Consider the following 12,610-nt stretch of genomic DNA (forward strand, 5'->3'; position numbering starts at 1 on the left):
CCCAGCCTCCTCTGCAGCAGACTGTATAATTCCATCTGAATAAAGAAAGCAAGCGCAGAGAAGGAGGAGAAAAAAAATGATGTCATCCCAAAAGAAGACTCATCAGGACACTGTAAGACTTCTGCCCTTGGAAAAATTTAAGACTCGAGCTGACATTTCAGATTGCCTTATTTTAAATATTTAAATAGAATAACTCAAATGGAGATGTGAGGAAATATGTTCATCTTTCATTGTGAAGGTTTGCATACTTTGCTCTGAGTTACGTATGCCAGTTTGTATAAGTCTAGCATCCACTTTGGCAACTCCTGTAATTACTAGTCTGCACCAAGTGTATTACTCAAGAGCAGTTAACTCACAGTTCAGAATTACTTGTATATTTCCTATAGGCTCAGCATTCTGATCCAAAGGATCTAGGCTGTCATTTAAATCAAGGTACTGGAGTAAAGCCAAATCATATGAGAAAGCAAGGTCTGAAGTCCTGTTATTTTAGGATGTTGAAGGTTCTAATTTTAAGCTGGGAGAAAGTTATATTAAGGTACAAGTCCACTCCCAAACCAAAGTCTTGCCTCTGCTGATCTAACTAGAGAAACATACCATTTTGATCACACCAAAAATAAGTCTCTGAATAGCCTACTGCCACAGCTACTTTGTTCTTCTAAATTCACAACTCGGTTTAAAAGGGTCTTTGACTCCTGAGGCTTTGGAGAATTGCCATTAAGTGAAAGTGAAGCCATTTACCAGTTGCTGCTGGGGGAGATGGTTACAAATGCCAATACACAGCACAACACCATGCATGACTAATGTTATTAGAAAGCAGGCCTGTATACAATACACTAAAGGCACTAGTCAAGACCAGTTCAGCCATGTGTCTAGGGGATCGGCTGCTGTGATCAATGCCCCGGGGATCCATTTAGTGGATCTAGTGAAGATCCACTAAATCGATTGCACAGTGCTCTCTGGTCAACTCCAGTATTTCATCGGAATGAGAGGAGTAAGGTGAGTCGATGGGAGAGCATCTCTCAATGCAGCGTGGTGTAGATAGCACAGTAAGTCGACCTAAGATACATTGACTTCAGCTACGTTCATCTATCTGGAGTAGTGTAACTTAGGTCAACTTACTCTAGTAGTTTAGACAAGGCCTAAAATCTCACATGAAGGTATTGAGGTCTGTGTGTAAGATTGTCTCTCAGAAGCACAATTTTCTCTTCTGTAGCCATTTTTTGGCATGGAAGCAGAGGCTGCATTCTCCTCCCCCAAGAAAAGTAACACTTGAAAAATTACATGCAAGTCTCATCCATCTTCATTTCTAATGGGATAATTAGAAATCTCTATGCCTGGCAATTTGGCACAGGATGCATTTTTCATTCATGAATTGTTCTTTCCTCATTTGTGTGCATTGTACCTCTTTCTTCATCCTTAGCATCTTCCCAACCTACACTCTTCCCTCCATGCAAGAGGATCACATACTTGGAGAAGGAAGAGTACTTATATAGGGTGGTACAAATGGATTAACTAGAAATGTTTGATGAAAAGAAGAGTAATTTCAATCCAAGTAGTACAGTGACCTAATAATGAGATTTTAGATTGTTTAATAGTTTTCCAAGCAAAACAGTTGGCACCCTGTCATGACAGCTTTTAAAAACTAGATTCAACAAAGCACTTTATATATGCACAAACAGATAGCTAAGGGTTAATGTCTCTTTCACCTGAAGCACCTGACCAGAGGACCAATCAGGAAACCTGATTTTTTCAACTTTGGGTGGAGGGAATTTTGTGTCTGAGGTCTTTGTCTGTCTGCCTGCTTTCTCTGAGCTTTGGAGAAGTAGTTTCTGCTTTCTAATCTTCTGTTTCTAAGTGTAAGGACAAAGAGATCAGATAGTAAGTTATATGGTTTCTTTTCTTTGGTATTTGCATGAATATAAGTGCTGGAGTGCTTTGATTTGTATTCTTTTTTGAATAAGGCTGTTTATTCATATTTCTTTTAAGCAATTGACCCTGTATGTGTCACCTTAATACAGAGAGACCATTTGTATGTATTTTTTCTTTCTTTTTAAAACCTGTTAAAGTTTTCTTTACTGAGAAATTTCAGGGAAATTGAGTCTGTACTCACCAGGGAATTGGTGGGAGGAAGAAATCAGGGGGAGATCTGTGTGTGTTGGATTTGCTAGCCTGATTTTGCATTCCCTCTGGGTGAAGAGGAAAGTGCTTTTGTTTCCAGGACTGGGAACGGAGAGGGGGAGTCACTCTGTGTGGATTCACAGAGCTGGTGTCTGTGTATCTCTCCAGGAGCACCTGGAGGGGGGAAGGGAAAAAGGATTATTTCCCTTTGTTGTGAGACTCAAGGGATTTGGGTCTTGGGGGTCCCCAGGGAAGGTTTTTTCAGGGGGACCAGAGTGCCCCAAAACACTCTAATTTTTTGGGTGGTGGCAGCAAGTACCAGGTCCAAGCTGGTAACTAAGCTTGGAGGTTTTCATGCTAACCCCCATATTTTGGACGCTAAGGTCCAAATCTGGGACTAAAGTTATGATAACACTCTTCCCTCCATGCAAGAGGATCACATACTTGGAGAAGGAAGAGTACTTATATAGGGTGGTACAAATGGATTAACTAGAAATGATTGATGAAAAGAAGAGTAATTTCAATCCAAGTAGTACAGTGACCTAATAGTGAGATTTTAGATTGTTTAATAGTTTTCCAAGCAAAACAGCTGGCACCCTGTCATGACAGCTTTTAAAAACTAGATTCAACAAAGCACTTTATATATGCACAAACTGAAATATAGCCTGTGTGTTCCATGCATAAATCAGAACTCAGACATAGGTGCAAGCCAAGAAAGCAAGTGACAAAACCAAGATATTGAACCTACATCTTACACAGAAATTTGTCTGGCTAGAATATTTTACCATTAATGGGTTATTCTCATAACTTCATAGATTGTCAGGTAGCATATTTCAGACACTTGATAGTACTTTCACCTAAAAACCCAGCACAATTGGTGCTGTATCAGCAGCTTTAGTTTCTGAAATCCTCTGCATAAAACAGGTGTAGTATGGGCAGTGTAGAGGGGTGGTCACCCATGCCTGCCCTGAAGAGCTTAAAATCAGCCCTGTGAGAGGGCTGCTGCTAGGAAAGCAGCAAGCCTCAGCTGATTGTGGAAACAGCCACAGCTGCAGCCACACCTCAATCAGGCCACAGCTGGCCCTATAAAAGGCCAGTGAGCCAGGAACTGGCAGAGTCTCCCTCTAGCAGAAGAGGGAGATGGACCTAGCTGCCTGAGTACTAAGGGTACTGGAGCAAGGCAGGGCTGAGGAAAGGCCAGAGGAGCTCCAGGCTGGCAACTCCCCAGGCTGCAGGGCCTGGGCCTAGGCCTAGGCCTGCAGAGGTACTGGAAGGCAGCGGTCTGAACCCCCTTGCCTATGATGAATGGCTTTTACACTATAGTCTGCCCCAAGGAGTAGAGGTTTGGTGATGACTGGCAGTAGCCCAGACTGAGGAGGGTGGGGGTTCCCCAGAGAGGGGAGACCCTGAGACTGAGGGGTTACTGCCAGAAGGGCAGCATCCCTGAGAAAGGGGCACTGGGGTCCTGGGAGGGACCAGAGGTAAGGCAGAATGCCAGCCTGCAGAGTGTGCTCCAGAAGCTGGACGAGCTAATTCCTGACAAGCCAGCAGGAGGTGCTGCAGGGGTGAGCCTGCACATCACTACAGGCAGCAATAATGCCTACTTCCTCTCATTTTCATGCCCCTGGCTCAACCACGTTCTGGAGGGACCACCTGTAGAGTGAGGGGATAATTCAGTTTCTATGCACAGTAGATCACTGGACTCTCTGCTGGCACACTCAGGGTGAAAGTTAGTGCCCATTGCAAGAGAGACACCTATTCAGTAGGAACTGCAGTGAAAATGCTGATTTGTTTTACACAGATGAGATCACCCAGCATCCATTGAAGGGCCATGACTGTCATTTCCAACCTGGGCTGGATTGAACCAGTGACCTAAAGGTCAAAGATTGCATACATCTAATTCCACTAATTTTATTCAGTGTAGTCTATATGGGTTTAGTCAAGTGACTAAATGAAGTAGGAATTGGTCTGAACCCCATTACCAATCTGAGATTTTCTGTGACCTTGTACTCGTTCAAGAATGTGTTTAAAATACATGTGAGTTTACTAAACTTTGATTTAACTAAAATTGTAGACTTGCTGAATCTCACTCACAGTAATAATTGTCAATGTACTTATCGTCTGAAAGGCTCCCTAAATTCCAACAGATTTACTATCTAGTTTACTGCAAGCAATCCAATTACATTTAGCAGCCTCCATAAGAATCACACGCCTGCCAACATTTCTTACCTGCTCCTGTGAGTGAAAAGTGAATTGAAAGTAAAAGAAATGCTAAACTAGACTTTGAATAACTCTCATCTGCAGCACTAAAGTGTAATCTTACCTTTACATGTGAGCAGAAGTGCAAAGTGATAACAGAAACCATTCTTTCAAAGTTCCACCCTAAATTGTTTCCAATAGAGTAACAAACACATTCACATTGTCTTAACTCTGGTCCCACTGAGGTCAGTGGTCATTTTTGAAAGGCACACCCTTAGAAGCTGGAAGGAAGCATATGTCTGCTAGATGTCCAAGGCCAAATTTGTCCCTGGTATAACTCCTCTAATCCACAATTTTCTACATGGAAATATCTAAAAATAGAAGTTTTAGAGCACACACAGATTGCTTACACTCTTCATTTGTTTTAAAAATGTTACAGTTTTCAAAACAAGAATGTTTCCTTCTCTTACTAGTATTACTTCTTCGAGACAATGAAGAAGGAATCCAGAGTTCATCAGCAAGGTCTTATTAAGTAAACTGTGCTGTCTGTGTTAATATCACCTGTTTTTTCAAAAGTGCTGAGAATCCACAGCTCTTAATGGAGTCAGTGAGATTTCTAAGTGCTCAGTAACTGTTCTGCAGCAATTGCCAGCAGGGGTAGCAGCTTTGTAAATGCTAACATAGATGAGGCACAGATTTTGAGCAGGTTTGCATGACCTGATGGTAAAACAGTACACAAGCTTTTCCAGATAGTAGTGGGTGTCAACAACTGTGCATTTGCACCAGTGCTAGCAGTTTCTGAAATACCAATAATAATGAAAATCATCAACATTCATATTGCAGTAGCACCTGAAGGCAAGGTTGGGCTCTATTTTACTAGTTACTGTACAAACACATAACCTTGCCCCAAAGAGATTACAATCTGCTAATATAGATGCACACTATGGATTTGTCTAGACTAGAACCCAGTGGAAGCTGTAGTTTAGACAGCGCTTAGGTATTGTTACCAGTTTGTCACTTGCCTATCTTTGCTCAGAGTAGTTAATTGAGTGGGAATAAGAACACCTGAACTGTACCAATGGAGAATAAGAGGGCAGAATTTTTCACTGTGGGCACATTGGAAGAGTCAGAGCTCAAAACAAGATATTCTTACTAGAGATGGACCAAAGCTAGAGCCTATTTAATCAGATACTTTTATGCTTTGTCTAGTTGGGTAACACTAAGACAGAGCCAGACTGCCTGTGGTTTTGGTTATGTAAACCAGACCCACTTTCCTCCTAGTTTTGCCTGTCCTGGTCCTCACCTCCCTTTCTCCCCCAAATATTAGCTCTCTCTCAGGTAGGAATGATAACTGGGAAATTAATCAAATATTCAGGCCCCCACATTTGATCTGAAAATAACCAAAACATCATATCCTTTTGTGGCTTTTTAGGTATGGCTTTCCCAGAAACAGGAAAATAATATTCTCTAAATTGATTCCTTTCACAGGATTGAATTTCACCCTTTGTGCAAGCAGCCCCCACAAAACAGAGCCCAAGAAGGTTTATCCCCTTTCCAGGCATAAACTCTAAATGAAACATCCCCTCTCCTGAATACAAGCACCAACTTAAAGATCTCACCATTCTGCCACATAAAAAGTTCTCCTTGGCCAGCAGTCTCAGAAGGATAATATCTCTTCCCCCTCAGAGATAGAGCTAAATGCAGCTTAGCCTCATGTTTTCCCTATGTTATGTTATGGGTGTCAGCTGCAGCTGGGAGATTAATGAGTCCCAGCTGCATCTGCTCCCCAGTAATTAACCCCTTTATGTCAGGTTCACAACCTCAGCAGATGTGTTGGGAAAAATGAGATTTAGGAACTTGGATCCACCTAAAAGGCCACTTCCCACAGACTTCCCAGTACCCAGATAAACAGTATACCCCACCATGGCCTCTTTTTTCCTTCTCCAACTTTCACGGCTGTCCCTTACTCTCTCACTTTCTTGTTCTCTTTCAAGCTGTCTGTAAGTAAGGGGAGAGAGAGAATTTAACTGCTTCTGTAGAGATTTCTTCAGTTATGGATAGGTTCCTTCCAAGACTAGAGAGCTAATGTAACAATAATAGTCATGGAAAATCTGTTGTGGCCAGAGACCTAAAGAGTCTTTATTTTCTGACTAAAAAGAGTCAATGCTGGCCTAACAGAAGTTGGACACACAACTCTTATTGATTATGTGGTTCAGTTAACTCTGAAGAATGAATTAAGGAAAATAAAGTGAGGGAAGCATTGAGCACAATAAACATAGTATGTGGCTAGGATGCAGGAATCACAAAAACTCTGTTGTTGACACGTGCTAAGTGCTTATGAACTAATATACCTGGATTTCACTGTTTACATAGATAATATGCCTTATGAAAGTAATCCAGTATATTTCAAATATATTCTAAAATGTACTATGTTTTTATTTGGAATCCGTAAACACTGAGGACTCAATTCTGCAAAATGCAGAACACTTCTTCCGAGATGCATATATTTCAGTTTGTAGTGCATTTTGAGCCTGATATTGTGGAGAGCTCTTAAAACAAATTACTTCCTTAGGAATTCTAAGAACCCAGTACCTTTCAGGATCAGGCTCTTTGTGAACAAACTGGTACCCTCATGGGACCTCCAGCACTTTTTTATAGTACCAACAATATTCTATATGTGAAGTACATTGAAAATAAAACTAAACACTCTGCACACAGCAAAATACACACAAAAATACTGTGTGTACTTGGAAAATGTAATGCTCACCCATGCTCATATTTTTTTTACTATATGATCAAATATAGCACTCACAGAAGTTAACTTTGGCCAGAACACTCTTCCTCTTGTCAAAAATGCTATGGACTGCAAATAGTCTGAAACTTGGGCTTGGTTCTCCTCTTACTATCTTCAGTGGAAGTTCTCATTTCCTTCATTGAGATCAGGACTGAGCACATTATGGTCTGTCTGTTTTGCACACTAAACCTGGGTCTCTGGGACCTGGACTTGTGGACCTGGTGTTTCCAAGCCTGTGCCTGAGGATCCACACTGTAAACCTTACAATTACTGGACCTGTTACCAGAAAACTTAGGACAGGAGATATCTTTATAAAGGACCTCTTCCCAGACAGGCCCATTTATCCTGAATTAGTATCTGTCACCTATGTTCATCCTAAGAATTACACTAGTCATTTTAAGGAACAAAACAACTGAAGTTTATTAACAAAATAGTTTGGTGGTTTGGTACATACAAATAGGCATTAAGCCCAGATCCCAACCAAAGATAAGTGGGTTCAGATATCATAAAATTTTCTACGTTACTCAATCTGTTGCAAGAGACAACCAAAGACATAAGACTACAAGAATGGCCATACTGAGTCAGACCAAAGGTCCATCTAGCCCAGTATCCTGTCTACCAACAGTGGCCAATGCCAGGTGCCCCAGAGGAAGTGAATCTAACAGGTAATGATCAAGTAATCTCTCTCCTGCCATCCATCTCCACTCTCTGACAAACAGAGGCTAGGGACACCATTCCTTACCCATCCTGGCTAATAGCTATTAATGGACTTAACCTCCATGAATTTATCCAGTTCTCTTTTAAACACATCTTATAGTCCTAGCCTTCACAACCTCTTCAGGCAAGGAGTTCCACAAGTTGACTGTGCGCTGTGTGAAGAAGAACTTCCTTTTTTTTTTGTTTTAAACCTGCTGCCTATTAATTTCATTTGGTGGCCCCTAGTTTTTGTATTATGGGAATAAGTAAATAACTTTTCCTTATCTCCATATCACTCATGATTTTATATACCTCTATCATATCCCTCCTTAGTCTCCTCTTTTCCAAACTGAAAAGTCCTAGCCTCTTTAATCTCTCCTCATATGGCACCCGTTCCAAACTCCTAATCATTTTAGTTGCCCTTCTCTGAACCTTTTCTATTGCCAGTATATCTTTTTTGAGATGAGGAGACCACATCTGTATGCAGTATTCAAGATGTGAGAGTACCATCAGTTTATATAAGGGCAATAATATATTCTCCATCTTATTCTCTATCCCCTTTTTAATGATTCCTAGCATCCTGTTTGCTTTTTTGATTGCCTCTGCACACTGCGTGGACGTCTTCAGATAACTATCCATGATGACTTCAAGATCTTTTTCCTGATTTGTTATAGTTAAATTAGCCCCCATCATATTGTATGCATAGTTGGGGTTATTTTTTCCAGTGTGCATTACTTTAAGTTTATCCACCTTACATTTCATTTGCCATTTTGTTGCCCAATCACTTCGTTTTGTGAGATCTTTTTGAAGTTCTTCACAGTCTGCTTTGGTCTTAACTATCTTGAGCCGTTTAATATCATCTGCAAACTTTGCCACCTCACTTTTTACCCCTTTCTCCAAATCGTTTATGAATAAATTGAATAGGATTGGTCCTAGGACTGACCCCTGGGGAACACCACTAGTTACCCCTCTCCATTCTGAGAATTTACCATTTATTCCTACCCTACCCAGACAAGATCAGTGAACCCAGGAACCTTTCAGGAATGAGGAGCCTCAGGAGAACATGCCACCACTGGATCAGGTGACTGTGGGATTGTTCTGGAACCTCTCAATAACAGGAACAAGTAGATGTCTTCTTTTGATGTTACTGCAAATGAGCAGTGGCTGCCTCTAGGACAGACAGCAACCAGTATATTGTGCTGAACCCATGTATAATTTACTGTTGTGTTTTTAAAAAAAAAATTTATTTGTTGCCAGACAGATTTTCCCCCTTTCCTGCCTTTCCCAAGTTTTCCAGCCTCAGTCTCTGTTACTAATCAGAACTCTTTCAAGCACGCGCAATCAAAAATAAGGAAAGAAGAAAGAGTGCCAAAACAAGCAACAAGAAGGTGACACAATATGGAGGATGGCAAACAACAGAACAAAAATGGCGGATAATTCCTAACGGACCTGGGACTTACAGATGTGCTAACATGTCCATACTGCACTACACAGACTTTCTGACTAGGATCTGCAGCTTGATGTGCATTCACACTATAAAATAACATGGCTTAGCCCCCCGTCACAGTGGGACTCAGGCTTTGACCTACCCCCATGGTGGGTCCTAAGACCTGAGTCCTGAGTGATTCCTGACCTGAGTCAGGCTGATTTTTGTGTGGATGGAAGGGTGGTTGGGGCTCAACCTGAGTCAGAGCCTGGTGTGCAGTGTGGACAGACCCTTAGTTTTATGATTCACCCCCAAAATAGCCCATCCAGCAGCACAGTGCTCCCTAGCACCATTCTAGACATTGGTTCCATAATGAAGTAAAGAGAAAAGTGCCTTCTACTGACTCGCCACTTCCTACAGGATGTATAACAGGTCTTCCTGGGAGGTCTTTCATACAAATGCTGCCCTGGCTTGACCCAGCTTATGCTGTGAGGGCTGACAAATACTGCGCAAAGCTGTATGGCTATTGTAGAAGTGCCTACAACAGTCTTAACTGTCATCTGTTCTGGGTTGGGGTCAGTTCTTACATGATGTGTTTCTATGGGAGTAACACATAGTGGAAGGCACCAATAAATGGCAATGGCTCATCTGTATAGTTCTTGATGCAGAAAAAAACACTCTGCACATTTGGAAGTCTATCCTATTCCCTCGAATGGAATCATAAGCTGTTGGGATGACTGTACTGGCTGCCTCAGAAAGAATTGCTTCTAGTAGATCTCATAGATTAGTCCTTCTAATGCAGGGGTGGGCAAACTTTTTTGCCCAAGGGCCACATCTAGGTATGGAAATTGTATGGTGGGCCATGAATGCTCATGAAATTGGGGTTGGAATGCAGGAGGGAGGAGGGCTCTGGCTGGGGGTGCAGGCTCTGGTTGGGGCCAGAAATGAGGAGTTCAGGGTACAGGAGGGCGCTGGGGCATGTGGTTGGACTGCAGGGGGCGGGTAAGGGCTGGGGATGAGGGGTTTGGGATGTAGTAGGGTGCTGCAGTCCGGGATTGAGGGGTTTGGAGTTTGGGAGGGGGATCAGGGCTGGGGCAGGCGGTTGGGGTGCAGGAGTGGGTGCAGGCTCTGGGTGGCGCTTACCTCAAGCAGCTCCAGGAAGCAGCGGCATGTCCCTTCTCTGGCTCCTACCCGGAGGCTTGGGCAGGCGGCTCTACGTGCTGCCCTTTCTGCAGCCACCCAGTTCCCAGCCAATAGGAGCTGTGGGGATGGTGCTTGGGGCGGGCTGGTGTGCAGAGCCCCCTGGCTGCCCGTATGCGTAGGAGCCAGAGGGGAGACATGCCACTGCTTCCGGGAGCCGCTCGGAGCCATGGCATGTGCACATGGAGCATCCTCCGATCCCGTGTCCTGGCTGGAGTGTGGGAGCGGGGCAAGCCCCAGTCCCCACTCCCCAGCGGGAGCTCAAGGGCTGGAGTAAATTGGCTAGTGGGCCCGATGTGGCCCACCCCTGTTCTAATCTTATAAGGACTTTTGACAATGGTGTATTTGATTCATACTTACTTTTCATAGGGGCCCAAATTCTGACACAAACACCAAGCGGGCACACAGCCAAACAGTCCGGGGAGGGGGAAGAGTTATTTAAGCTAAGAGAGAACATTGGCACAAGAACAAATGGGGACAAACTGGCTGTGAACAAATTCAGGCTGGAAATTAGAAGAAGGTGCTGGACAGCCTCCCAATGGGAGTTGTGAGGACAAACAATTCGTTTTATGAGAAAGCTGGACAAATTTTATGAGGGCGACTGTATGACAGGGTTGCTTGTGATCGTAGAGGGCAGGGCTTAGCAGCCCTGGGAGGCCCTTGCAGTTTATATCTTATGTTCCTAAAATCTCATGCTTCAGGGCTTCAGCCACTGAGAAAGGGATTCTCCTTCCCCAAGTTTTTTGGTCTCCTTTCTCTAAACGCATCAGTGATGACCAATTCTGTAGCCAGGACCTTGGATGGGGTAGGCCAGTGCACTGTGGTGGCACTCAGCTTTCACCCTCTCAGGTGCTTAGCTGGCTGGTTCTTGTTCACATGCTCAATGTCTGATTGCCACATGTGGGTAAAAAATTTATCCCAGGTCAGATTGACAGTGAGCTTGGGAGTTTTTTGCCTTCCTCTGTAGCATGAGGTACAGGTCACATGCTAGGATCATCAATTCTCTCCCTGTTGCATATAATAGTTTAGTCTCCTGTGAGTTGCAATACTTTACTCCAGTTTTGGTTGTTGGGTTTAGCATGTGGGTGCTGCGTGGTGTTGGTGGCCTGTGATAGACAGGAGGTCAGACTAGATGATCTGGTGGTCCTTTCTGGCCTTAAACTCTCTGATTGTAAGACCACAGAGCAAGTGGGGAGTCACTTGTGTGACATGTTGTGCCAGACTCCCCCTATTCCTCACTCAAGCAGGTCAGTATGGTGTTTACTTTGTGGAAATAAGAGGCATGTACACAAGTCTATTAGTTTTTGTGTTATGCCATTGATTAAATAATAAATTCCCTGTCTGGGATTGACCATTAACTTGTTTTTCCCTTGTTGCCTGACCATTGCTCCTTTCTTTCCCTTTTTATTGCATTACTTTACAGTGACTCAGTAAATATTTAATCTATATAAAATAGCTGTCCTGGGTGGCATAATTTTTCTAAAAATGTGCATGATGTGAGCTGACTGACTGGGCCACATTTCAACATGATGCATTTTTAAATGGCCACGACATTATACCCTCTAATATCAAGACTTGTAGATGCATATTAAAAGCAATACTCAGTGTAGTTCAGAGTAGGGGCACGTGTTGCCCTCAATCAGTGACAGAACTCACATTCATCTTACTGGGATTGTGTGCTAAAATCAAGGACATTGTAAGATTGCAGGATTTCTTTTAGTGCAAAGACATAACCCCTAAGTATCATGATGGTCCTTATGGCCTTATAGATTATAAGTCTATGGGATTGTCTACACTTACAGCTCAGTAGTGGCATAGCCACCCTGGTGCAGCTGGGCCACTGTAGTACTTACTGAAGACACCATCTAAGCTGATGGGAGAGCTTCTCCCATCGGCGTAGGTACTCCACCTCCCCAACAGGCAGTAGCTATGTTGACAGGAAAATCCCTCCTGTTGACATAACTGTCTACACTGGAAGTAGGTAGGTATAACTGCGCCATTAATAGCCCTTGTCTACACTACAAACTGACATAAGTTTGTAGTATAGACAAGGGCTATGGCTGGAGGGATGTTAACGGGCCACTTCACCATGACTGGTCCCTTGAAATATATGTTAACTTCTTATGCTAGACAATCTGTTCCACTTTGTATTTAGCTATGACATGCTGAATAAGTTT

This window comes from Gopherus flavomarginatus, chromosome 3 (genome assembly GCF_025201925.1).
Source record: "Gopherus flavomarginatus isolate rGopFla2 chromosome 3, rGopFla2.mat.asm, whole genome shotgun sequence".
Lineage (NCBI taxonomy): Eukaryota > Metazoa > Chordata > Testudines > Testudinidae > Gopherus > Gopherus flavomarginatus.